Raw genomic sequence first — 27,583 nt, 5'->3', positions numbered from 1 at the left:
AGGAGGAGGAGGAGGAGGAGGAGGAGGAGGAGGAGGAGGAGGAAGAAGAAAGAGAAAAGAAAGAAAACAAACAAACAAACAAAAAGCTTATTTAAATTTCTAAATTATATTTCTAACATTTAATACTTAAGAGTAGAAACCAGTCATTGGCTTTTTCCCCTGAACCACAGTCAGAAAACAAACAACTTTTTCACCTTTTCCCAATGACCTTTCCTGACAGGACTCAACCTCATCCTCTATTTCAGAAAACACACACACACACACACACACACACTTACCATCAATGGATCTGGGGACCAGGTTTTGACAGATGTAACTGAGAACCTGATGTGACTCCATTTTTGAGAAACCAGCATTTACCTCAGAGCAAAGCCTGTCCAAGGAAGGGGGCATGACCCTTTTTCTTGGAAAACCCCACAGAGCACTCCTATGCGCATACCCACCCTGCTGAATTGTTTTTCTGCAAATAATAGAAGAGATCTGCTGTGCCAGGTGTCCCTGACTCAGTTAGGAAAGGTGAGAACCCATAGCAACCCCCTATCAGCATGAGACAGGGAAAATACCTGGGATGCCAGATGACTCCCCACTAGTTTATGGTAGTTGATATCATGTTGGGAAACCATGTAGTTTAGAATGTACACCCCTCATGGATTAAACCAATCAGTTCAAATGAATCCGCCTCTTGTACTAACCAATCACCCCTTACCCCAACTTGTTCCCTCCAGTGAATGTGCTAATCAATGTTAAGAATTGTTGTTTGATTTTCCCACAGTGTGAAGTGATGTTGTGACACATAGAGTATCCCCCAAAAACCTATAAAATCTCACTGAACAAAGGACCAGGACTGTCTTAGGGACTGCTGCATGGGAAACAGTTGTGAGTCCAGGCCGGAGCTTACAATTCATTGCAATAAATCTGCAATAAATCTGAACAGAAAATTGGTGGCATTATTGACTGAATGCCAATATTTTCCAATAACACCTATAGGGGTACTTAACAAAATGGATAGATAATTCAAGTAAAGAGTGAAATGACACCCAGAAACAACTAATTATATTAAAAAATTTTATTACCTTATTTCAAATACTAGTGCACCCTTGTGCTTTTTTTCCCAAAAGTTAATTTTTTTAACCATTTGGTATGATATTTCACTTCATTTATATAACATGATCAATAGTATGGTTTTTTCATATGCACTCTCTGATGCATCCCAAATATATTTGCATACCCCAAGACCTTAGCAGATTTCTATACACATTATTCAGTAGAGAAACAGTAGTTACTTCTGAAATCTATATTGACCTTTTCAAATGAGGTCTTGAAGTTTTTTTTTTTTTTAATATCTGAAATAATTAGGATGAACTTAATTCTAATTAGCATATAGTAAATTCCTGATAAATATTTGTGAAAAAGATGAAGAAATAATAAGAGCATTTATATAATCTGTACAATGTGGTATGTGGTTTTTCATTTTTTTAGCTACAACATATTGAGTATTATAATAATCTTATTATGTGGGTAAGATATGGGTATGATGAACAAATAATAAATAAAAATTACATTGCTGCATTGTTAGTAATTCACCAAACAATTTTTTCAAAAACAGACTCTCTGATGTGTGGTTTTTATCAACTATTATATTATGAATGAATGAAGTTCAGTAAATGAATAATTGGAACTACATACTTGCTTAGGGTGCCTATAGCTCATTTTTAAAAACCTTTCACTATATAAAATTTTAATACTGTATCTCACATTGTGACTTAATGGAATTTTGATAAAATATTCATTAATAATGCTGAAGTCTTTCATTGAGTCTTATATCAGTTTATGAAATAAATATGCTATATGTGATTTCCTCAAAAAAAAAAAAGACTCTTGTGTGATTGCATTGGATTCGGCTCCTGGAGGGAGCCCATGAATCTGGCATTACATCACCTCAAGGCCAATTTCTACTATCAAAAATAACCAAAGTTGGGCTGGGGATGTGGCTCAAGTGGTAGCACGCTCGCCTTACATGTGCGGGGTGCTGGTTCGAACCTCATGCACCACATAAAAATAAAATAAAGATGTTGTGTCCACTGAAAACTAAAAAAATAAATATTAAAAAATTCTCTCTCTCTCTCTCTCTCTCTCTCTCTCTCTCTCTCTCTCAAAAAGAAATAACCAAAGTTAAGACATTAGTTCAAAGCATTGAAAACTTTTTTTTTTTTTTGAACAGTAACTACTAACAGTAGGAGAAACAGCTGAACTCTATTCTGATTTGCACAAAGGTGATTGGACATTTTAAAGTAGGGACTCAAGTGATAATCTGCAGAGTTCATCAGTGTAAACAGGATCAGGCCAGCTGTGCCTGGTCTCTCAGAGATTAGGAGAAAAAGGTCTTATCCTTCCTAATGAGTACATTTCAAAGAAATGGCCTTGAAAAAGGAACCCCTTGAAAAAAAATGTCCTTGAAAAAGGAACCCCTGAGTTGTAGGAGATATGCAAACCTCTCAAAGCTACATAAAAAAGATTCACTATTTTATGCCTTTGAGTAAGTGCACTAAGTAGAGGGTCTGTCATCAGTTGCTGGATATTCTGTTGACAGTCAGAGCTTTCCAGACAGGAACTCAAAACGGGGTTGGGTTGTCCCAGGGACACAACCTCAGGTTGCTAGAAGGCATGTTAAATTTTAATGAAGTCTGTGCAGGGGTTTGAATGGGATGTTTGTACCAAATTTTTTTGCTGCTCTTACTACCTAGATTTTTCCACAATGCACAGCCAAAAGTAAATTGTGTAATTTAATCCACAAGTCAGCTCTTTGATTTAAATATCTTTATCCATTTTATAGATGATGGGATCAAAGCTCAGAGGGCTTAAACTACTTGTCCAGGTCACATACTAATAAATTAAAAAGCATATTGCAACCCAGATTTCTGATTAAACATTTTCTCACATCACCCATAACTTTATCTCCCTACAGATCTCCCTAATTTTTCATGCATGGGTCTATAACCAGTTCTCAGAAGTGCCCTTGCCTTTTTATGACAAAGACCATACAAAGTGAATAGGAAGAAAAAAAATATCTACAAAATGTCAGAAACTTGTGATTAACAGGCAGCAGGTGTACAAACGGAAAGCGTGCAACTCACATCTATTGTCATCTTAGCAAATGGCTTGGTCCCAAAGTTGCTGAGGGGGAAATTTGATTATCTTTGCTTCCCCAGAAGACTGATAAATCGAATTTTGCCTGCTATTATTCCAGATACAGCCTGAACCTTCCATAGTATTTTAATCAGCAGCAGCATTATGTAGCATATGGGAGCTATTTGGCTGAAAGGAGACTCCAACTGTCACTGGTACATCTGCCCAACATGAAAGGGAAATAATAATATGGAATAATGAAACTTATCTGGAGAGCAGCTTCCCTGAGAAACTCTGTACTGTATCTTTACAACATTCTATTAGGTAGGTCAGGGAACTACTTGGGTATAATCTTGATGTTTATTGGCTGATTCCACCAATATTTTTAATATCTTACTTCTTTGTAAATCCTATTTCCTCTCAGTTTTCAATCAATTATTAATGTTCACTCATGCCCCCATATCCTTCACTTCTGTTACTTTCTTCCTTTTCTAACTCTATATTAAAAACCCTATATTCTAACCCTATAATAAAAAACTATGTATAAAATCAGAGTTTATATAGCAGTCAAGTCTATACCCTTAATTATATCATCCTATTTTTCCAAAGTAATGACCAAATGTAGTCATTACTTCATTTATTCATTTTCTTAATCATTAAAACATAATTGAATGTATTTGTTTAAATTCTGAAAGGTACTGATGCATCACAAATAGTCCTTTCCTTCAAGCATTTAAGACAAACAGCTAATGACAATACAATGTGGTAATGTTGTAGGGACAAATGAGGCAAGGCACCAAAGATAGCAGGAATCAGTTTTATTTGGCTGCAGCCAGGTTCAGAGGGCACAGCCTTTGCTGTAATCAATCAATCCCCTGAACCCAGAGTTTACAAAATTTCAGAGTTTTATACCCAGCATGTAAGGGGAGGAGCTCAGAAGTTCACAGTCTGCAGAAGTTTACATAAAAGCAGCTTTTTCTTTTACTGTTCTGGGCAAGTTAACTCTTCAAGGGCAACACCTGAGAAGGGGAGAGCTTCTTCTCCCCTTTCTTTCCTCCCCCTGCCAGCTGTTACCATGGACCCCAATTGTAACTTATTTTAAAAATGTAGACATCTCTGTGAAGCTCAGCTCAAGGCCTTGTTTGCACATTTCTTCAAAGTACTATATTGGTTACATTTGTGAAAAACTAGTAGGGGGGTGTCCAGCACCTGTAGTGCTGGTATCTTCTTGGCCAGTGGCCAAGTAAACAGGGTGACACGAAAATAGGAAGTTTATCTACAATGGACTCTTTTGCTGACAGTCCTAAAATCAGCCATGGTGTAGAAGGCTTTTCTGTGGAGAAAGGGGTGCCACTTAAGTAACTCTCATTGTCTTATTGAGCCCATTAAAGTGCAGGAAAAAACAAAAATAACATCCTCATGCCTATGTGGCTGTTCAGGCCTGATTCTAGAACCAGGCTCAGAAGCCAGTGGCAGCCATCTGCGTTTCCCTCTCCCCTCTCTTGGCTTTTCTGGACATGCTTCAACCCACACCACAGAGGTGGTGAGAGGAGGTAATGAAGAGCTGCTTCACAATCTCATGCACAAATGATGATAGTGTTGATTGAACTCACGGGTTACCTCAGGAGTGAGCATTTTGTTTTAAATAAACTGTGTCAAATCTAAAGCTCTTGGCATATGATTATTTTCCAATTTAAGTAAATGTAAAGAATGAACCATTTTATTATTAGGAAGCAAAACAGGATTTTGAAGAGAAGACCTGCTTAAAATTGCTGTATTTTGTCCAAAATGTAAAGTCAAAAGTCATGGACTAATCAAACCTCTTTTAACCCTTTGAGTAAGAAACAGAACTAATCAGCTGACAGAAGGATAGTTGAAAAGATAAATGGGTATGAGTTACAACCAATCCAGTGCTGGAGCCATGCAAAAAGATTCAATTTCCTTCCTCTGTCTCTGGACCTAGTTATCTAGCTTCAAAAAGCTTAACTGGCCAAGGGATAGGAGGCACTTTCTTACATGATATCACCATCAAAGTGCTCAAGCTATAAAAAGGAAAGCCTAAAGAAATGGGTGCTTGCAAAATAAAATCTATATGGATTTTGTACAAAGGTAGGAATTCACTAAATTCTTCCTTCTGAATCAACAATGGAAAGTGAAAAATTATTCTTTCAGCATCAGACCCAGATTGAGCAACAACAATTCTATGTGTCTCAGTGAAGGCCTGAAACTGATACTGATCATTTAGGATCTAGAAAAGGGTGATGGTATTGTTGAAGTTTTATGCTTAGTTTAAAATTTAAGTAGCAAATGTTCTCAAGGTAACATTGTAATATAATCCACTAAGTTATTTTCCTTACTGAAGATAAAACTTTTTTCCTGTCCTTTTTATTTATACTCAATACCTAGGAAAAAAATAGATATAATAAAAATATTCTTTGCATGCATGAATGAATAAACTGTTACAAGTCATTATTTTAAAATGTTCTGAAACAAGATTCAAATTTATTTGTCCAAGTATTATAAAAATAAAACAACTATTACATTCAAAAACCATAACTAATATTGAAAATGATATGCCAAAATTCTCAAACTCACATATTAACCTCCCAACAAGTTTACAAATCTTGAGTAACACTGACACTATGATTTTAATGTTGTTCATAATGTTGGCTAACCACTTCAACAAATATCCCCTAAAGCCCCATCATCTTCATACAATGGAATTCTCCTTTTAGCTTAAGTTTGAGTCCCATGACAATTGCGGGATGTGAGAGCAAGAAATTTTGCAGCATGAAGTTATTCAGGGACCCTAATCTTTTTATTTCATTGGTTCTTACAACTACAGTCACCCCAAAGTTCTCCAATGGATCCCTTACATTTAACCAGCAGATGAGAGTAAAGATACAAATAGTATGGGAGGTTTTGTGGTCCATGAATGGAAATGAGTATGTGACTTCCACCCACATTCTACTAACCAGAATTCAGTCTTTGATTTTTAAGTTAGATAAAGAATTTCATTTTCACAAATAAATAATAGGCATTGTCCTGATGAGAGTGGAGAATCACATTGGTATGCTGAATAGAAGAAGCAAGAGACAGAAGGACCTGTGAAGAAGATATTGCAGTAATATGAGCAAAGAATTAAAAGACCCAGACTAAGATGGTAAAAACAGAATAACAAAAAGGGCAAATATGCAATATATTTTGAATAATTCATTGAGTGAGAAGAAAAGAAACAAGTAAGCCTCTTGAATTTTATTTTATACATATTTACGTATTTAGATATACATATATATTTAAATTGGGGGCAGTCTTTTCATTAACTGATGCATGTTTTTGTGGTTTGTTAACTTTTCCTCACAGGTATTGTGATAATAAAGAAAGATTTGGATGTAGGAAAAACGTAGAAAGCACAGTGTCTGTGGGAAGTCAGGGGAAGCTAATGAGGAATCAGGAAGACTAACAAAGGGAAAATTTAGGGTTTCTGCATATCACACTGAGAGTTTCAAAGTCAATGTGTGACAACAAATTAAGTGTCAAAGAGAAAAAATTGCATCCCAAACATTTCTGTGTTTGTTTTGTTGTTATTCCCACAACTGTCAAATATTCAGATGCAAATAAAATTTTTGAGCAAATAAATTCATTTTGGCTGTGGCAACTAGATTACGGTATGTATCTTAGAGAATTCTACAGAGATTTTAATTTTAATGTGAAGAACAGAAAAATTATACTTGCAGAAGCTAACTGGTAGCCAATTAATCAGACAATTGATCTAATGGAAATTAGCTTAAGTCACATTGTTGGCATGCATTAGAGCAATTAACTAATGTTCAATGAGTTTAAAATTTACCATATGAAGTCCATTACTTAGACAAAGAAGGTTGTCATTAATTCCTGATAAAATAAATATCTCCTGTTGCAAGCCATCCTGCAGCCTTTCAGGAGTTTATGGGAGACATGGACATAGTAGCTGTACTGAGCACATGGCTGTCCTTTAGTGGTAGTAACAGCCAGCATGAGGGACTAAATGTGAATGAGAATTTCAGTCCCGTCACAGAGGTCAGCTCTTCATCTATAGATTCTTAGGATTATACCAGAGAATTCCAGAAAATGCATGTTCTCCCCAAAGTGAGTTAATTCTTTTCTTTAGGACTTCTACACATTTAATTCTTTTTATGCAAAGAAGATCTTCACGTACATCCTTCTGTTTTTCAATACAAAATTGCTAGAAATAATTTTAGACATTATTCTGTCTCTAGGCAACAGGAATATTTTAAATAAAATTTTCATTAATTTCTAAATAAATATGCAATAATCTACATATACAAGTATTCTATTGAATGAATACCTTTTATCATGCATATTCGAAAGGTAGAATTTCAAATCTCAATCATACACATTTAGTATGCTTAAAAACACATTAATAGATTCAAGTTGCAAAATGGAGCAGAAAAGTCCCTAAATAACAATACCCCATAATAGAGCACCAAAGAATATTTGAGTTACTGTGGTCCATTCTACATTTAATCCTTGTCAGAGGCAGATGAAGTAGACACCAACAACATTTTCAAATTAATAACTGGAAAACAGGCACAGGAGATAAACTTGCTGTTGGAAATGGCAGAGGAATGGCAGGACTGGACTGCTGCGGGTTCTGCCCTCTTTACTACTTGATGTCTCTTGGAACAAAAGCATAGTTTACCCCATCATGGGAAGCTACACATGGGGTTTGTGGTTAGGCAGCAGAACGTGTTTGAGTTAGCTTTTTTCCTGCTGTGACTAAGAGACCCAACCAGAACAACTGTAGAGGAGGAAAAGTTTATTTGAGGACTCATGGTCTCAGTCCATAGACAGCTAGCTCCATTCCTTGGGGCTCAAGGTGAGGCTGAACATAATGGTGGAAGAGTGTGGTCAAAGGAAGTGGCTCACATCACATGATGATCAGGAAGCAGAGAGAGACTCTATTGCCAGATACAAAATATATACCCCAAAGGTATGCCATAATGACCCACTGTTATGCCAGATTCATGGGACCCCAATAGACCTCTAGGAGCCGAATCCGATGCAATCACACAAGAGTCTTTATTGCAAGCTCGAGCCTGGACTCACAACCGTTCCTGACACAGCAATCCCAGGGAGTGAGTCCCCATCTTTTGTTCAGTAAGATTTTATAGGTTTTGGGGGGATACTCTATGTGTCACAACATCACACAGCAAATCATTCCATACCGCGGGAAAATCAAACAACAACTCTTAACATTGATTAGCACATTCACTGGCAGGAACAAGTTGGGTAGGGGTGATTGGCTAGTACAAGAGGGGGTTTCATTTGAACTGATTGGTTTAGGCCACGAGGGGTGTATGTGCTAAACTACATGGTTTCCCAACATGTTATCAACCACCATAAACTACTTGGGGGTCATCTGGCATTCCAGGTATTTTCCCTGTCTTATGCTAATTGGAGGTTGCTAGGGGGGTCGCCATGTGTCCTCACCTAGCCTAACTGAGTCAGGGACACCTGACACTACAGACCTCTCCTGTTATTTACAAACAACTCAGCAGGGTAGGCATGTACTTAGGAGTGCTCTGTGGGTTTTTCCAAGGACAAGGGTCATGCCCCCTTCCTTAGGACAGGCCTTGAGGTAGAAGGTGCTGTTATTTATTTATTTTTTAAAAAATGGAGTCACATTAGTTTCTCATCACCTCTTCCAGTCACACTATACACACCTTCAATTTCCACCCAGTTAATCACATAATGGGGCTAATTCACTGACTGGAAGGCTCTCATAACCCAATCATTTCTCCCCTAAACTATCTTGCATTATCTCATGCATAAACTTTTGGTGGACACCTAATATTCACACTATAACAGCATACCAGGAAGAAGAGCTGGAACAATGGGTCCAAAGTAAAAAGCAGGGCTCAGGGTATAAAGAAACTTAGATTAATGGGAGTTAAAAAACTATTGTTAATGATTCCAATAAAGAGAGTGATACGCCTAAGGTTCTGGATTTTTCTAAAACATTCAAAAAGGTAATGGATGAATTACCTCAGCAACCTGCATTTCATTCTTATCTTCATAAAAATAAATGCTGCTCAAGTAGCCCTCCTTTGGTAGAGACTAGGAAATAAGAAAGATTTGTTTACTTGTAATTAACTTAGGTCATCCTTCTTGAATTGTTGCTAAGGTGCCAAAGATTTCTGTCTACCACCTGTTTTCAGTTTGCTGCCAGGGATTTCCCTCACTTTAATAATTGCAGTTTCCTCAGTGAAATTGTCTGTGACATTCTCAAGACCTATCAGGGAATAGACTGTGCTACATCAGTATATGTTTATATTAGACCTATTAGCTCATATTTTCTTTTGGAAAACAAAAACACTTCTCATATAACCTTAGGTAGTTAAGTTTATTTGTCACTACTGATCCTGATCCTAGTAGAGCCATAATCACCAATGAACTCTTAAACTTTTAACCAGGTAAGTAATCTGATTTCAAAGAACTAGAAAGGAGGTATAGGAGAGACCACTGTCATATAGCAGTATTTAGCATACCAGAAATTTCATACATGTACATCATGCACATATTTTGTACTTTCTTCAAGTGGACACACACACACACACACACATATGCATGCATGCATACACATGTTCACTGTTATGGTTTAGATACATGGTGTTCCCAAAGCTCATGTGTGCAACAATGAAAGATAGTTTGCATGTGAAAGAATTGGATTATGAGAGTCTAAATCTAATCATTGCATTATGATAGATATTAATTGGGTGGTAACTATAGGCAGGTAGGATGTGGCTGAAGAAGATGGGACCCTTGGGATATGCCTTTCGGTATATATTTTGTCCCAGGGGAGTGGAACTCTGATGCTTCCTGGGTGCCATGTTTTTTTCCCAGCTGTTTTCCTGTGCCACAAACCTCTGCCATGATGTTCTGCCTCTCCTTCAGCCTCAAGGAATGAAGCCAGCCATCATCAACTGAGACCATAAAATCATGATCCCCAAATATGCTTTTCCTCCATAAAATTGTTCTTGTGAGGTCTTTTGGTCATAGCAGCAAAATATCTGAATAACACACACACACACACACACACACACACATGTTCATATATAAACGAAACTATCCTAGATCAGATTTTCCAGGGAACAGATTCTCATGTGGAAAGGAACACATCAGAGAGATCAGAAAGTGTTTTTCAGATAATCTATGGAAGGAAGGAAAAACAAACCAGTAATGACCAGAGTTGGGGTGGGGCAAGCAAAACTGATGGCCATTCAGAACTGTTAAAAGTTGATGCAAAGGGCCTTCAAATGCCCATGTCATTGAATAAAGGCATCACCTGGAAGGAGTAATGCCTATGGGTGAGTTTTCTTCAGGATGGTACTCATTCAAACAGGCCAAGGGTCCTTTTTTAACAGTACCCAAATCAGCTGTTAAATGAACATGTAATTTGTTTCTAAATAAGGATTTTGATGGCATATCACAGTATTTATCCTGCAGAGTATCATGATTTGGATTTGGAATGTCCCTAAAGGCTCATGTGTTGAAGACTTTATCCAGTGCATCAATGTTTAGAGGTGGGATTTGAGGAAGTGATTGGATATTAAGAATTTTGACATTATCAATGCGTTAACCCATTATGATTCTCCTGCTTCAGCCTCCCAAATTGTCAAGATTAAAGACATGTACCACCAAACTCAGCTTAAATTTGTTTCTTCAGGTAATTTTTCAAAGTGACAAGAAACCAACTAACAGAGGTAAAACAGCTCTATAACATAAGCAATAAGGTTAAACAGACATATGATAATTTTATCACATATATGCATACATAGAAAATATAACCAATGAATATTTTTATCTTTCCTAAATACTATGCAAGTATTCAAAGATTTTATGTTTAATAGGAAGAGTTAATATAAATCCAAGATCTTCAAATTATCTAAAGATCCTGAAAATCATATTTCAGTTATCATATCCAGATCATTATCAATGATATAAAAATTCTCAGAATTATTTTTGACATGTAGTAAAACAAAGTTTTTTTTAAAAAAAATATTAAACATGTTGGAATAATGTTACTTATCTGATCAATATACTAAAAAAAAAAAACTTGAGTAAAATTCACAGTTACAAAATCAGGGAAAAGACATAAATATTTTTAAATGAAAAGTAGTCAGTATTGTTAAGGATTCACGTTAATTATGGAAATTGAGATTCTTATGCAAGTGTGTGTGTGTGCAACTTCTTTTAAACTGGCATTTTCAATAATTTTTTTTAAGGGTGCCACACACCCTTAATTTTAAGGGTGTTCCCTGGAAAATCTGATCTAGGATAGTTTTGATTATATATGAACCTGTGTGTGTGTGTGTGTGTGTGTGCGCGCGCCATATTTAAGACATTAGTATGAAGTTTATTGTCGCTGGATTTTTATGTTTCTTTATATTAGACTTTTGTAAACTCTAAGCTTCTAATAAACCAGTCAAGCAAAGCTCCATATTTTAACCACGTTTGTGTTTAATTTATTTATTTCTCCAGAATTATGAATATATTTCATATACAAAAGCATATAGACATTTAGCTTACAGCTTAGCTCTGTACTTCAGTCATGGATTAAAATAAACACAGAAAACAAAACCTCACAAGTCTAGATCTCAAAAAGCTACTTTTCCTAGTAGAAAGTTGATGAACAAATAGAATTTTCTGTTCTCCCTCACCCCAAAGAATAGATCTTTTCATAGAAAAGATCATCATAAAGGCTATAAAATCAAAATGACAAACATGTCTGGCACATTAAAAGATAAGTTACTGGTTATATAAAAACCACAACTAGAAACAAGGAAAGAAAATGAGCCAGTGAAATTGACAATCTTTGGGATTGGTTTTTGATGTTGGAGCTAAGAAAGGATGTTACCTTCTTAGGCTACACAGTCTCTAAAAGATACATAAACTTGGACGTCATGGTGGAACCCACAAACTTATCTAAATACAATTTTCAAGAAGTTCAAAACATGAATTAGAATGAATGCATAAAAAAGTTTATTTCATTGATGAAGGAATCAGAAAGAGTGAAAGCTAGTTATCATTAGGTTCATAACAAACTAAAAGTGAATGCCTTCACCCAGTCTCCTGCCAAAGGGAAGCATTCAGCAGTTTGCTATTTTCTGTGCCCATCTTAATGAAAGCTTTGCTGACACAAAGATCCATTTCCATCTTCGGGGACTTCCTGACCTTTTCTGCTTTATCTCCTGATGTAGCCTCTAGCCACTTTGGGCTGCCTTTCTAGTTTATTCATATTACCCCTTATTATGGTTTGGATCTAGAATGTTCCCAAAAGTCTGTGTGTTCAGAGGTGAGGCTTTGGGCAAGTGATTTGATCATGAGGACTCTGACTTCATCAGTGAATTAATCCAATGATGGCTAATGGACTACTGGGAGGTGAGGTACTTGGAAGAATGCAAGTCACTGGGTCCACACCCTGACAGGGCTTATGTTCTCTCCTGAATGTTTTTCTCCCTTCACCTCTCCTCCCCCTCCCCTACTCCCTTCTCACTCCTCCTTTCCCCTTTCCTCTCCTCCTCCTGCCTGCCATAATTTGATCAGCCTTCCTCTGCCATGTTCTTAGAGAATGATGTTCAGCCTCATCTCAGGCCCAGAGCAATAGAATCAGCTGACTATGCACTGAAACCATAAATCAAAACAAACTTTTCCTCCTCTAAGTTGTTCTGGTCAGGTACACTTTGCCTGAAATGTCTAACATTACTTCTTTTAGTGTTTTGGTTAATTTTTAAAATTTTATTTAACTCTATTTTTCTCAAAATGTGCCTTCTTTCTTTCATTTCTCAGATATTCTAAGAAATCTTCAAAGTTTCAAAAAATGCATATAAAGTGTTATAATGGAAACAGTTTCTCTCCCTTTCATGATTTTTATGATCAAAAATTGAAGTAAAATGGTTAAAATCAACATTTAATGGGTTAAGACAAAGATTACTCAAAGCTTATTCAAAGTTTTTATCAGAGTAGCATCTTTACTTCCTAAATAGTTTAGAATGTCACTATTTTTTGTAATTGTATCCCAAATCACCCATGCATGATGACTTTTCTTCCCTACATCAGTTTTATTCTGGCAGATGAGAGCAACATTTTGGCAAATGAGAGAACAAATATTGAAACAAGGAGTATTTTCAGACTTTTATTCTATTAAATGCCTACAGAATTATGCTCTAGTAAAAAAATAAAATAAAATAAAGCACTCTACAACTTAGTTTAAATTTTTTTTTCTGATTTAAAGTTTCTGACACAGCATGATGCGATTGATTATGGCAATGGCTTTTTCCCCCCTTAAGTCAAGAAAAACTGCACAACAATAATTAACTAATTAAAATTTGCATAATTATGATTACAAAATTCTAAGAGAACTGTTGTAGTAACAGTGTAACAACTTATCTAAGGCAAATTAAGTTGTATTTCCTCTCTGCTTTCATTTATTTTAATCCAAAAGAGTAATAAATAGGATATGTCTAGTTGATGATTTAATTAACTGTAATATATTAAGAAGTTAGAAATTGTTATGATGCTGAAAATCTCAATGCCCTAGAAGTGTAGCTTCTTTATCCTTTATTTCCTAAATAGTTTAGCATGTTACTATTTTCATAATTATGTCCCAAATAAATATCAGTAAACAACAACAACAACAACAAAAGATTCAGGGTTCAATCACTGTGAAAGAGCAAGAACAGGGGAAAAAAATCACTTTTAATGAAGTGGAAAAGATTGGCTTAATATGTTTGACAGTCATACTGAAACAATAGTAATGCAGAATTGAAACTCCATTTACTTTCTGCAATGAGCAGAAATATTCAAGGACACTTAGAAAACATAATCAAAAGAAGGTGTAAGATAGATTTTATTTGAGGTTTTTGATTTATATAGTTTGAAAAATTATTGGGGGATCCAGAAGGAGGTGGCATTCTGTGTTGCTCCATGACCTGGGACTCAAGAAGTGAGAACACTGATTCTCAGTGAGCAATATTCCTGCTTCCTCACAGGAATCATGGCTACTGTGCCTGTGCATGGTTCCAGGCCTCAATGTCATTGTAGGTCTCCCAACTACTTGCCCATGCAGGACTATGAGGTGCCTGAGCAAGACCATCAGCAACAGCACCCACACAAAACTTTTGACCACCCACTTGAGCAGAAATTGAGGTAACTCCTATTCAGGACACCTGGTAGCTACCCACATGCAGGCTCTCTAGCCGCCATTCCTGTGGGGGCCCCCATCAACCAACGTGGGGCTTCCCCAGTTGTCTCTCTTTTGGGATTCTGCATCAACAAAGATAGTCCCCTATGTGCTGTAGCTTGCATGTACTGAGGAACTTCACCCAGGTTCTGAAGACAGCCACAGCCATATGCTGCTTGCCACAGACCCAGTCTCTGAATTTATCATCCAATGCCATCACCTGTCTCCTCCACTCAACCCAATACCCCATCTTGGGCCACTTTCATCACCATCTTTAGTGGGGGCAACTCCCAGTTTGGAACTCTGGCTATATAGGTACCCAGTTTCTAATGAACCCACTCTCCAGCAGCTGCTTACCAGGCGCAGTGAGTGCCTCCCCCTCCCCCCCCCACAAAAAAAAAAACAGCTCTCAGTGGAGAGGTGTGCAGTATGCCCAAATCTCGACACACAAGAGCCCTGAAGAGAAACGTCATTTATTAGGAAGCAGTAAGGCACAGGGTGAGAGTGATACAGTTTAGAGACTAACACAGAGACCAGGAACTGAGAGACCTTCAGATGAAATGAGGAGAAAAGACCAGGAGCTCACATCACAGGAGAAGACACCAAATGAGATCCCTGAGGTGCAGTCTCCCTTCTGGACTGGCAGGTGTCACACCCCACTTCCAGGTGCCCTTCACCCAGAAACAAACCTCCCTCTCTGGTTACCTTGACTGTCCTGAGGGTGGAGATACCAGCTAACAACAGATGACCTTAGATATTAGATGAAAAGGGAAGCAGGAAAGATACTGATCTCTAGCCAAAACTATCATTGTTTCTTCCATTGAAATTTTTTTTCCTTTCTTCTCCCTCTCTATTCTCCTGCCCTCACATCATCAACATATGTGAAACCAAGTACTTTGCATAAATTAGGATATTGAGGACTGAGATGACTGAAGAGTATATTATAGTTATGTTGTATATTCTTTTCTTTTTTCCTCTGATTTTTACTATTTAACATTTTTAATTTTTTCTTAATATAAATGTGTGTTTGTTTTATGTACTATGCTGTCTTTCTAGTTACTTTCTCTCTACTAACCTGCTACTCACCTTCTTCTTTAGATTTATTTTTTCTTTCTTTTTTTTTAACTTGTTTTAATTAGTTATACATGACAGTAGAATGCACTTATAGACTTTGATGTATCATACATAGATGGAATAGAATTTCTCATTTTTCTGAGTATACATATTGTAGAATCACATTGGTCATACAGTCACATACATACATACAGCAATAATGTTTGTTTCATTCTACTATTTTTCTTATTTCCACATCCTCTGACTTCCCCTCCTTTCACTTTCCTCTACCTAATCTAAGGCTATCTTTCTTATTTTTTGCATTACAATTCTTAATACACATAAATACCACACTTTTTATATTTCTGTATGTTGACATCCAACTCAAGTCTTCATACATGTACTTTGTATAATGATGACCATCACATTCCACCATCCTTGTTACTCCTCTAAACCCTTCCTTTCCCTCCCACCCCTCTTCCCTATCTTGAATTCATCTTTTCTCCCCATGCTCTCCCTCCCTATCTCACCATGAGTCAACCTCCCTATATCAGAGAAAACATTAGGTATTTGTTTTGGGGGGATTGGCTGACTTCACTTAGCATTATCTTCTCCAACGCCATCCACTTACCTGCAAATGCCATGTTTTTTTCTTTTTTAATGCTGAGTAAAATTTCATTGAGTATATATGCCACATTTTTTTTAAATCCATTTATCCACTGAAGGACATCTAGGTTGGCTCCACAGCTTAGCTATTGTGAATTTTGCTGCTATAAACATTGATGTGGCTATGTCCCTGTAGTATGCTGTTTTTAAGTCCTTTGAATATAGTCCAAGGAGAAAAATAGCTGGGTCAAATGGTGGTTCCTACCCAGTTTTCCAATGAATCTCCATATTGCTTTCCAAATTGGGAATCAACTTAACCAAAGAGGTGAAAGATGTATACAATGAAAACTACAGAACCCTAAAGAAAGAAATAAAAGAAGACCTTAGAAGATGGAAGGACCTACCTTGCCCTTGGATAGGCAGAATTAATATTATCAAGATGACCATACTTCCAAAAGCACTATACAGATTTAGTGCAATTCCAATAAAAATCACAATGGCATTCCTCATAGAAATAGAAAAAAAAATCATGAAATTCATCTGGAAAAATAAGAGACCCAGAATAGCTAAAGCAGGAAGAGTGAAGCAGGTAGTATTGCTACACCACACATTAAACTATACTACAGAGCACTAGCAACAAAAACAGCATAGTACTGGCACCAAAACAGGTCAGTACACCAATGGTACAGAATATAGGACACAGAGACTAACCCACAAAATTACAATTATTATACTTAAAATTATGCCAAAAATATGCACTGGAGAAAAGATAGCATATTCAACAAATGGTGCTGGAAAAACTGGAAATCCATATGCAACAAAATGAAATTAAACCCCTATCTCTCACCATGCACAAAATTTAACTCAAAATGGATCAAGGACTTAGGAATTAAACCAGAGACTCTGTGTCTAATAGAAGAAAAAGTAGGCCCCAATCTTCATCATGTGGGATTAGGCCCCGATTTCCTTAATATGACACCTATAGCACAAGGATTAAACCCAAGAATCAATAAATGGGATGGAATCAAAGTAAAAAGTTTTCAGCAAAAGAAACAATCTGTGAGGTGAAGAGAGAGCCTACATTCTGGGAACAAATTTTTACCCCTCACACATCAGATAGAGCACTAATCTCTAGGGTATACAAAGAACTCAAAAAGCTAAATACCAAAGAAAACAAATAACCCAATCAACAAATGGGCTAAGGATCTGAACAGACACTTCTTAGAAGAAGATATACAATTAAGAAATAAATATATGAAAAAAATTCTCATCATCTCTAGCAATCAGAGAAATGCAAATCAAAACCACTCTAAAATATCATCTCACTCCAGTCGGAATGGCACCTATTATGAAGACAAATGACAATAAGTGTTGGCGAGGAGGTAGGAAAAAAGTACACTCATACATTGCTGGTGGGACTGCAAACTTCTTCTTTAGATTATTATTTCACACATTCTAAGATATAATAACTCTCCTCCTACCTCCTTAGCATATGGTCCCACACCTCACCCCAGGTTCTTTGTCCAAAACCAGAAACTGTAAACTCTTTTTACAAACCTATGATTATATTGTAGATAATAATTGAACTCACCACTTCTGTAAATTGTGACCAAACTGTAAATGTCTATTAGCAACTATTTGCCTGTTGGTATTTTGTTTATATTGGGATCTGTTAACATTGTCCTTCCCCTCAAAGGAGAGATATTGGAACACTACAGGGTCACCATAAGCCTATAGGGTAAAAACAGTAACACCTTGGATCAACAATACTAGAAGGGAAGACAAAGGAGCAACATGAAAAGACAAGGGAAGAAAGTGCCACAAATAAGTCAAAATACCACATTATTAGAATCCATGGCTAGCACAACAGATGAAATGACAGAGAAAGAGTTCAGAATGTACATGATTAAAATATTCTGTGAATTAAAGGATGATAGAGAAGATACAGGAAGCAAAAGATCATGACACAAAGAACTACATAAAAAAATACAGGAAGCAAAATATTACTTCAATAGGGAGATAGAGGTTCTAAAGAAAAACTGAATAGAAATCTTAGAAATGAAAGAAAAAATATGCCAAATTAAACACTTGGAAGACAGGACCTCAGACAATGAAGACAAAATATATAATCTTGAAAAGAATATAGGCCACACAGTGAAAATGGTAAGAAACCATGAACAAAACATTCAGGAAATATGGGATAGCAGAAAAAGACTGAATTTAAGAATTATTGGGATAGAGTAAGGCACAGAGTTCCAAACCAAAGGAATGAATAATCTATTCAATGAAATAATATCAGAAAATTTTCAAAACATGAAGAATGAATTTGGAAAATCAAATTCAAGAGCCTTATGGGATGTCAAATGGACAGAATCAAAACAGATCCACACCAAGGCACATTATAATGAAAATGCCTAACATACAGAATAAGGAGAGAATATTAAAAGCCATAAGAGAAAGGAATCAGATTACATATGGAGATAAATCAGTTAGATTATGTGCAGATTTTTCAACCCAGACCCTGAAAACTAGAAGATTGTGGAACGACATATACAAGCTTTGAAAAACAATGTATGCCAACCAAGAATGTTGTATCCAGCAAAATTAAGCTTTAGATTTGATGATGAAATAAAAACCTTTCATGATAAATAAAAGTAAAATGAATTTACAGTTAGAAAACCTGCATTACAGAATATTCTTGGCAAAATATTCTATGAAGAGGAAATGAAAAACAACAATGAAAATCAGCAGAGGGAGGTATTACACTAAGAGAAAAATAATCAGAGGAGAAATGAAGTCAAGTTAAATAACAAAAATGAACACAAATGGCTGGGAATACAAATCATGTCTTAATAATAACCCTAAAAGACATAGAGTGGCAAATTAGATTTAAAAAACAAACAAACAAAGACCCAACAATATGCTGCCTTCAAAACACTCATCTCATAGGAAAAGATAGCCACAGATTGAAGGTAAAAACTTGGGAAAATCATACCACTCAGATGGATTGCAAAAGCAAGCAGGGGTTTTTATCCTCATATCAAATAAAGTAGACTTCAAGCTAAAGTTAATCAAAAGGGATAATGAAGGACATTTCATACTGCTCAAGGAACCATATACCAACAAGATATAACCATTATAAATATATATGCCCCCCAAAATGAAGAATTTATGTTTATCAAACTCTTCTCAAGTTTAAGAGTCAAATGGACCACAATACAATAATTCTGTGTGACTTTAACAGCCTCTTTCACCACTAGATAGATGTTCTAAACAAAAGATGAACAAAGAAACTATAGAACTCAATAATAGAAACAATTGAAAAAACTGACAAAACAAAAAGGTGGTTCTTTGAAAAAATAAATAAAATCGGCAAGCCCTTAGCCATGCTAACAAAGAGAAGGAGAGAGAAAATTATTAACATACTTGATAAAAAAGGAAATATCATGATGGACAACACAGAAACACAGAAGATAATTAAAAATTATTTTGAAAACTTGTACTCCAATTAAATAGAGAATATCGAAGGTATCAACAAATTTCTAGAGTAATATGATTTCCCAAATTGAATCATGATGATATACACAATTTATTTATTTATTTATTTATTTATTTATTTATTTATTTATTTTTTAAGAAAGAGTGGGAGAGAGAGAGAGAGAGAGAGAGAGAGAGAGAGAGAGAATTTTTTAATATTTATTTTTTAGTTCTCGGCGGACACAACATCTTTGTTTGTATGTGGTGCTGAGGATCGAACCCGGGCCGCACGCATGCCAGGCGAGCACGCTACCGCTTGAGCCACATCCCCAGCCCCGATATACACAATTTAAACAGACCAATTTCAAGCAATGAGATAAAGACACCATCAGAATCCTACAAACCAAGAAAAGTTCAGGACCAGATGGACACACAGCTGAGTTCTACAATTCCTATCAATAAGAACTAATAACTATACTCTTCAAATTATTTAATAAAATATAAAAAGTGGGACCGCTTCCACACTCATTCAATGAGGCCAATATCATCATGATTCCAAACTAGGCAAAGACACATCAAAGAAAGAAAACTACAGATGAATATCTCTCATGAACATCAATGCAAAAATTTTTAATAAAATTCTGGTAAATCAAATACATATTTAAAAAAACAAATTAAAAAGATCATGCACCATGATCAAGTGGGATTCATCCAAGGGATGCAAGGTTGGTTCAATATATGTAAATCAATAAATGTAATTCGTTACACCAATGGACTCAAAGATAAGTATCATATGGTCGTCTCAATAGACACAGAAAAAAAAATTACAAAATTCAGCACTCATTCATGTTCAAAATACTAGAAAAACTAGGGATCAGAGGAACATATCACAACATCATAAAAGCTATCTATGCTAAGCCCCAGGTCAATATCATTTCAAATGGAGAAAAATTGAAAGCATTCCCTCTAAAAACTTAAACGAGACAAGGATGCCCTCTTTCACCAATTGTATTTAACATAGTTTTTGAAACATTGGCCAGAGTAATTATACAGTTGAAAGAAATTAAATGGATACAGATAGAAAAAGAAGAACTCAAATTAGCATTATTTGCTGACGATATGATTCTATACCTAGAAGACCCAAAGAATTCCACTGGAAAACTTCTAGAACAAGTAAATGAACTCATGAAAGCAGAAGGATACAAAATTGACACTCATAAATCAAAGGTATTTCTGTATATAAGGGAAACAAGGAAAATTATCCCATTTATAATAGCCTAAAAAAATAAAATAAAATACTTGGGAATCAACCTAATGAAAGAGGTGAAATATCTATACAACAAAAACTGCAGAACACTTAAGAAAGAAATTAAAGAAGACCTCAGAAGATGGAAAAATCTTCCTTGTTCTTGGATAGGCAGAATTAATATTGTCAAAATGCCCATACTACCAAAGGCACTATAAGATTTAATGCAATTCCAATCAAAGTCCTAATGACATTACACATAAAAATAGAAAAAGCAGTCATGAAATTCATCTGGAAAAATAAGAGACCCAGAATAGCAAAACCAACACTTCCTTAGCAAGAAGAGTGAAGCTGGTGGAATCACTATACCAGACCTTAAACTATACTACAGAGCAATAGTAACAAAAACAGCATGATATTGGCACCAAAACAGACGTGTAGACCAAAGGTACAGAAGAGAGGACATAGAGACTAACCCACATAATTACAGTTATTTTATATTAGACAAAAATGTCAAAAACATACAATGGATAGAAGATAGCCTCTTTAAGAAATGGTGCTGGGAAACTGGAAATCTATATGCAAAAAAAAAAATTAATTAAATTAAACCTCCGTATCTCACCATGAACAAAACTCAACTGAATGTACCAAGGACCAAGGAATTAAGCCAGAGACATTGTGCCTGTGAGAAGAAAAGGTAGGACCAAATTTCCGTCATGTCAGATTAGGCACCATCTTCCTTAATAAGACTCTTACAGTGCAAGAATTAACATCAACAATCAATAAATGGTATGGATTTCAACTAAAAAGCTCTTCTCAGAAAAATAAATAATCACTGAGGTGAATACAGAGCCTAAATATTGGGAGCAAATTTTTTACCTACTGCACATCAGATAGAGCACTAATCTCTAGGGTATATAAAGAACTCAAAAAGTAAAACACCAAAATAAATAAATAAATAGATAGATAGATAGATAGATAGATAGATAGATAGATAGGTAGATAGATAATTCAGCCCAATCAATAAATGGGTCAAGGAACTAAACAGGCCCCTCTCAGAAGATGATTTACAATCAATCAATAAATATATGAAAAAATGTTCAACATCTCTAGCAATTAGAGAAATGCAAATGAAAACTACTCTACTAAGATATCTTCTCACTTCAGTCAGAATGTCAGCTATTATGAAGACAAACAACAATAGGTGTTGGTGAGGATGTAGAGGAAAAGACACACTCATACATTGCTGATGGGACTGCAAATTGGTGCAGCAAATATGGAAAGCAGTATGGAAATTCCTTAGAAAGCTGGGAATGGAACCACCATTTGACCCAGCTATCCAACTCCTTGGTCTATACCCAAAGGACTTAAAATCAGCATACTACAGGGACACAGCCACATCAATGTTTATAGCAGCACAATTCACAATAGCTAAACTGTGGAACCAACCTAAATGCCCTTCAGTAGATGAATGGATAAATAAAATGTGGTATATATACACAATGGAATTTTACTAAGCAATAAAAGAGAATAAAATCATGGCATTTGCAGGTAAATGAATGGAGTTGGAGAATATAATGCTGGTTGAAGTTAGCCAATCCCCAGAAAACAAATGCCAAATGCTTTCTCAGACATAAGGAGGCTGATTCATAGTGGGTTTGGAGGAGGAGCATGGGAGGATTAGATGTACTCTAGATAGGGCAAAGGGGTAGAAGGTAAAGGGAGGGGCCATGGGGTATAAAAGATGGTGGAATGAGATGGACATCATTAACCTAAATACATGTATTAAGACACGAATGGTGTGAAAATACTTTGTATACAACCAGAAATATGAAAAATTGTGCTCTACATGTGTAATGTGAATTGCAATGCATTCTGCTGTCATATATAACAAATTAGAATAAAACAAAAATAAGTAAAACACATCAGCCCTTGGTACCTGTGGTTCTGCATCCTCAGATTCAACCAACCACAGGTTGAAAAAAGTTTTAAAAATTGAAATTGTACTATAGATGTATAAACTTTATTTTTCTTGTCATTATTCTCAAAATAATGAAGCCTAAAAAGTATAAAAGAAAAATCCTTATGACAATGCAGGAAGAGAAAGAGGAAAAAAAATATTTAAAATTTTTATAGTCTAAAACAAAGGCACCCAAAACATTCACAGAAGGAGGAAAATTTCAGAGAACTATCAAGCTAAAGGGGCAAATTATAATGAAAAAAATCTGACAATTTTATCTTGCTCTCTTCCAAGTCTTAGGTTTACAAGTGCATTAGTTCCCTAGCTGTCAAATGTGATTGAATTGTAGTTACTATTTTAGCAATGGCAGTGCACAGTGTGAGAAACAGCTCACTTCCATACCTGGGCACTCTTGGTTCAAGCCCTAACTCCTCTTTCCCAGTGTTTCTGATCATAGGCATCTAACTCTTCATTCACACAATTTGATTTACCAGTTTTCTCGATTTACCAGTTCATTCTCTTTTCAGAAATAAATAGGCATAACTTTTATTTGCCTTCATTTGAGAATGTGTGGCCTCTTTGTGGTGATGCAGTCAGGTTAAAAAAACAAACAAACAAAAAAACCAAAATTCCCTATTCAATTCAAGAAAATTGCATTTTCTTTTTTCAGAACCATCAGTGTTTAACATTTCTTAGGGATGATGGGTTCACACCATTTTACAAAGCTGTCATCAGTGACATTTCAAAGAGATTTGTCCTGAGCATTTCAAACTATGAAAAAACTTTGGTATTTAACTGAAATATCATCAAATGGGGCCTGCTTTAGTGTTTATCATTAAATCTTTCAACATCTAAGACCTTTCTAAGCATTTATTTTCTATGTATTTTCCTTTGGATATGATCTTGATTTCTTTTTCTATTCCAACATCTGTTTACATACGTAATAATCACAGAGTCAGACATTCCAGATTTTAAAGTTGGGTTATAGATGGAGTTGGGGTTATACACATTTGCTTATGTGAGCTAACATTAATTTCATTGCTTTCTCAAAACTGTTAGAAACAAACATGAGAACTGATGTCCTTGATCATTACCACTAGAATATAGAAAATGATCACCAGCTCTCAGACAGAAACTCTTGTCCTCATTTCTTCTCCTCTTGATATGTTGATTCCAAACAATGCAATGCTCACTAAAATAAGAAACTGTAATCATCTCTGAACCCTTATGCAAGAGCCTCTTACAGAGGAATAAACAGTTTTTTAGAAATACAAGTTATTTAGTCAATAGTGATAAAAAATTTTTTTGATCTTTTATTTTAAAGATCCCTTTGTATCCTGGGTTCCTTTTTTTAGCTCCTTTTCCTTTTATGTAGCATTGCTACCTGTATCCTTAACCTCCCTAAATCCTAACAACTCTGGCTTCTCTATCTATAAATAAAATTTTTATAGAAGTGTAGAGTTATTAAGAATATTAATTGATCAGGTATAAAAAAAGCTTAAATTTTAAATATGTAATCAAGAGCCAGTGAATTGTACCATTTTTTTTTTCCTCTTACATTTACTCTTTTAAGGATCCTCTTTGCAAGGGAAGAAACTCTGAATCTTTACTATATTTCTTCTCCTAAGGCAATGTCTTTGGTTTGTCAAAACCTCTGCAGTTCTTTACTTAAGAAAATAATCTGACTCCTTGACAGTGTAGGAAAAGAATCTGTGATTAAAGAAATCTCTAAATAAATCATCTGGAAAATATGTGTGTGTGTGCATGTGTGTGTGTGTGTGCACGCGCGCGCACCCTACAGAATTTCAAGATGATTACTGTTTTTGAACATATTTTATTTTGGTGCATATTTCTTAACTTTCTTGTTTTGAATTAGGAACTTATCATGGCTCATTCTAAACTCTAAATCAAAGGAAATGGGGCACCAAAGAACACAGATGTTCAGAGTTTAGCAGTATTAACATACAGAATATTTTTAGATCACTTAAAACTCTGTTTAGCCCATAAAACTTAAAATTCAAATTTAAGATGTGCTTAAGACTTAAAGAAATGTATTGTTAAAAGGAAGATGCAAAATCTGAACCTAAACCTTTTCTAATTATGTCATTTCCTAGGTCCATACCACCCTGAACACATCCAATCTCATCTTATTGTTATTATTGTTATTAAAGAATCAATGGTTTTAGCTAGGCACAGTGGTACAAGTTCATAGTCTCAGTGACTCTGGAGGCTAAGGCAGGGGCATACTAAGTTCAAGCCCATACTGGATAAGTTAGCAAGACTCTGTCTCAAAATAGAAAGGGGTAAGATGTAACTCAGTGGTAGAGCACCCTGGGAACAATACCCAGTACTGAGGGAAAAAATTGGGGCCTGTTCTTATCCTAACCTCAATGAAAAGTCATTGAAGAACTTTGGGTAAATACATGGAATGATTAAATTTGTGGTTTACAAATGCGTGCTGATCTGCTGGTGTGGCTATTAGTCTAGCTGAAATATAGTGAATTAGAAGGTAGCAATCCTGGACATAATCCTATTTGAGAGTCTGTTTTCAAAACCTAGGGAAAAGACAATAGTGTCCCAGATTAAAGACTGACTGTGCATATAGAAAAATAGTTATAGAGGAATCAAAATTTAGTGTTATTTGTGAGTTTCTTGATTTTTGGAAGTGTGGGAGATGAAGTAATCAATGATAACTCCTCTTTGGCTTAGGCAGAGGGTGAGAAGATGTGACATCAAATGAATGGTGCAGACTGATGTACCTCTGAATTCGAGAACATGATTTTTGTTTGGGACATTGCTATATTTTAGATGTCTTTGGGTTATTTGTGTGAAAATACAATTGTGAAAATAAAAATGTAATACAGATTTTTACATTTCTCCTCTCTATTCCCCTAAATCTGTACTGTGTAGAGAGAGGAGAAATGTAATAGAGATTTCTAGGGTTCACTTTCAATATGAATGCCAAAGAGGACAAATAGAGGTATCTAGGTTTGCTTTAAGAATGATCTCAATTTCTAACTAGAAGGTCAATATTCAAGAGAATAGAGAATAAAACCTAAAAAGGAGATGGAGAAAATAGGCCAGATAGGTAAGAAATATAAAACAGGACAAAATAATTTCATAGAATCTAAAAAAAGCCAATGTCATTATAAGGGTCCTTATAAAAAAAAAGGCAGGAAAGTCAGAGTTAGAGAAGAAGATGGGATGGATGATGGAAACAAAGATGTATGTGTATATGAGAGAGAGAGAGAGAGAGAGAGAGAGAGAGAGAGAGATGAATGTGAGGAATGCAGGTGGCCTGTAGAAGCCAGGGTAGTCCCAGAAATGGATTCTCCCCTGGAGAGAAAGAACTCATTTCTGACAATCCATTTCAGACTTCTAACCTCCAAGATTGTGAGATAATAAATTTGTGTTGTTAGCCACAAATTTTGTAGCAATTTTTTACACCAGAAATAAAATATGATGCTATATGAGTTAAATTTTACAATAAAGAATTTATTGATGATTTTCAAAGAGACCACAAACTGAGAAGAGATCATAAGATTGTGGTATTCTGAATGATCAAAAAGAAGAAGTGACCTTTTTGGGGATCTGCTTTTGTTATATTGCTGCCCTTGGTGTTACAGTTTGGCAACTTCATCAGCTCCAAGTCAGGGAAATTAAAGACAAAAAGGAAACTTAAAGAACCCACCAATGCCTCACATCTTGGCCTCCAGATTCTTATCTCTTCTGCCACCTTCTTTCCACTTTTCAGAAGTTTGTTATGTTTGTTTTATATAGAAACTCCAGAATCTTTAGTTGCATTTACCAGAAGGAAAAGAATAAGGAAATAAGGAAAATAATAAGGAAAATAATCCCAAATTTATTTTTTATATTATTTTACAAAATTCTTCTTTATCTGTGTTTTCCATGTTTTTCCAATTGGATATGAGTTATGTGTACTTTCAATAAATATGCTTTTATAATAAAATACTTAGACCAACATTTTACATATCCCAAAGTAATCAGTATAGAACTAAATTTAATTTTGTCTAAAATAAAAAAAATCTAAAACAAAGAAAACAGACAGATATAATAAGTGCCCTCAATTGTATATTATATTTAAATCATCAATGACATAAGCTCTCAATAGCATTTTCTAAAATGTGTACCATACAAGATGATTTTCAAAACTTAGAGACTAAGTTTTGAAACTTAGTCTCTCCTAAGTCTTCTCCTCCCCTCCCATCCTCTCCCCTCCCCTTCCCTCCTGGTTAGGCCCATGCAGAAATTATTAAAATTATTACTCAGCAGTTCAAATGGATTTTTTATTTTTTTAATAATCAAAGTGGTACATATTGTCCCTAACACTATGGGGAAGCTGACAAAACTCTAAAAGTGTTCCAGGGACAATTACCTTTGGTTAAAAAAAAATCTCCCTTGTGAGACTTCTTGTCAGAAAAAAAAATAGTCTTAGCTTGATTAAATTCAAAGTTTTATTTTGTCATAAGATTATTTTCTCATGAAAACCTTTCTCCATTCTGGCAACACCTATTCACTGCCTGGAGAATACAATTTGCAAATGTTCCTCAGAGTGCTTTTATGCTAAACTTATATTCTGCCAAGCCATTTCCTGTTCCTATCCTTCTCTGCCAGCTGATAGTTATTGCCACTCAAGTAGAATTTATTCTGTAAATTGACTTATTCTATATTCTAGTGTGTTTAAGAAAACTGACACATCTAAAATTAAATCACATGAGATATTAACAATTCCCTACCTAAGGGTACATTTATTTGCTAGATGCCTATCAGCAATAAATAACAGCCACCAATTTGAAAAAGGAGAAAGGGATAAGTTTAGAGGCTCAAATCACCGATTTTCTGCCAAGTC

The 27,583-nt window shown here is 35.4% G+C and overlaps 1 long non-coding RNA gene across 1 annotated transcript; it reads left to right on the top strand.

Annotated features, from left to right (window-relative positions):
• The first annotated feature begins 16,847 nt into the window (after positions 1 to 16,847).
• LOC125616860 lies at positions 16,848 to 21,557 on the top strand. The gene is made up of 2 exons (XR_007347645.1): positions 16,848 to 16,954; positions 21,451 to 21,557. It is a non-coding gene; the product is annotated as an uncharacterized LOC125616860 (long non-coding RNA).
• Positions 21,558 to 27,583: the final 6,026 nt, after the last annotated feature.

The sequence above is a fragment of the Marmota marmota genome, unplaced genomic scaffold (genome assembly GCF_001458135.2).
Source record: "Marmota marmota marmota unplaced genomic scaffold, marMar, whole genome shotgun sequence".
In the NCBI taxonomy this organism is placed as follows: Eukaryota; Metazoa; Chordata; class Mammalia; order Rodentia; family Sciuridae; genus Marmota; species Marmota marmota.
Note: the sequence above shows the minus strand (reverse complement) of the source record. Positions and strands in the feature narration are given on the sequence as shown.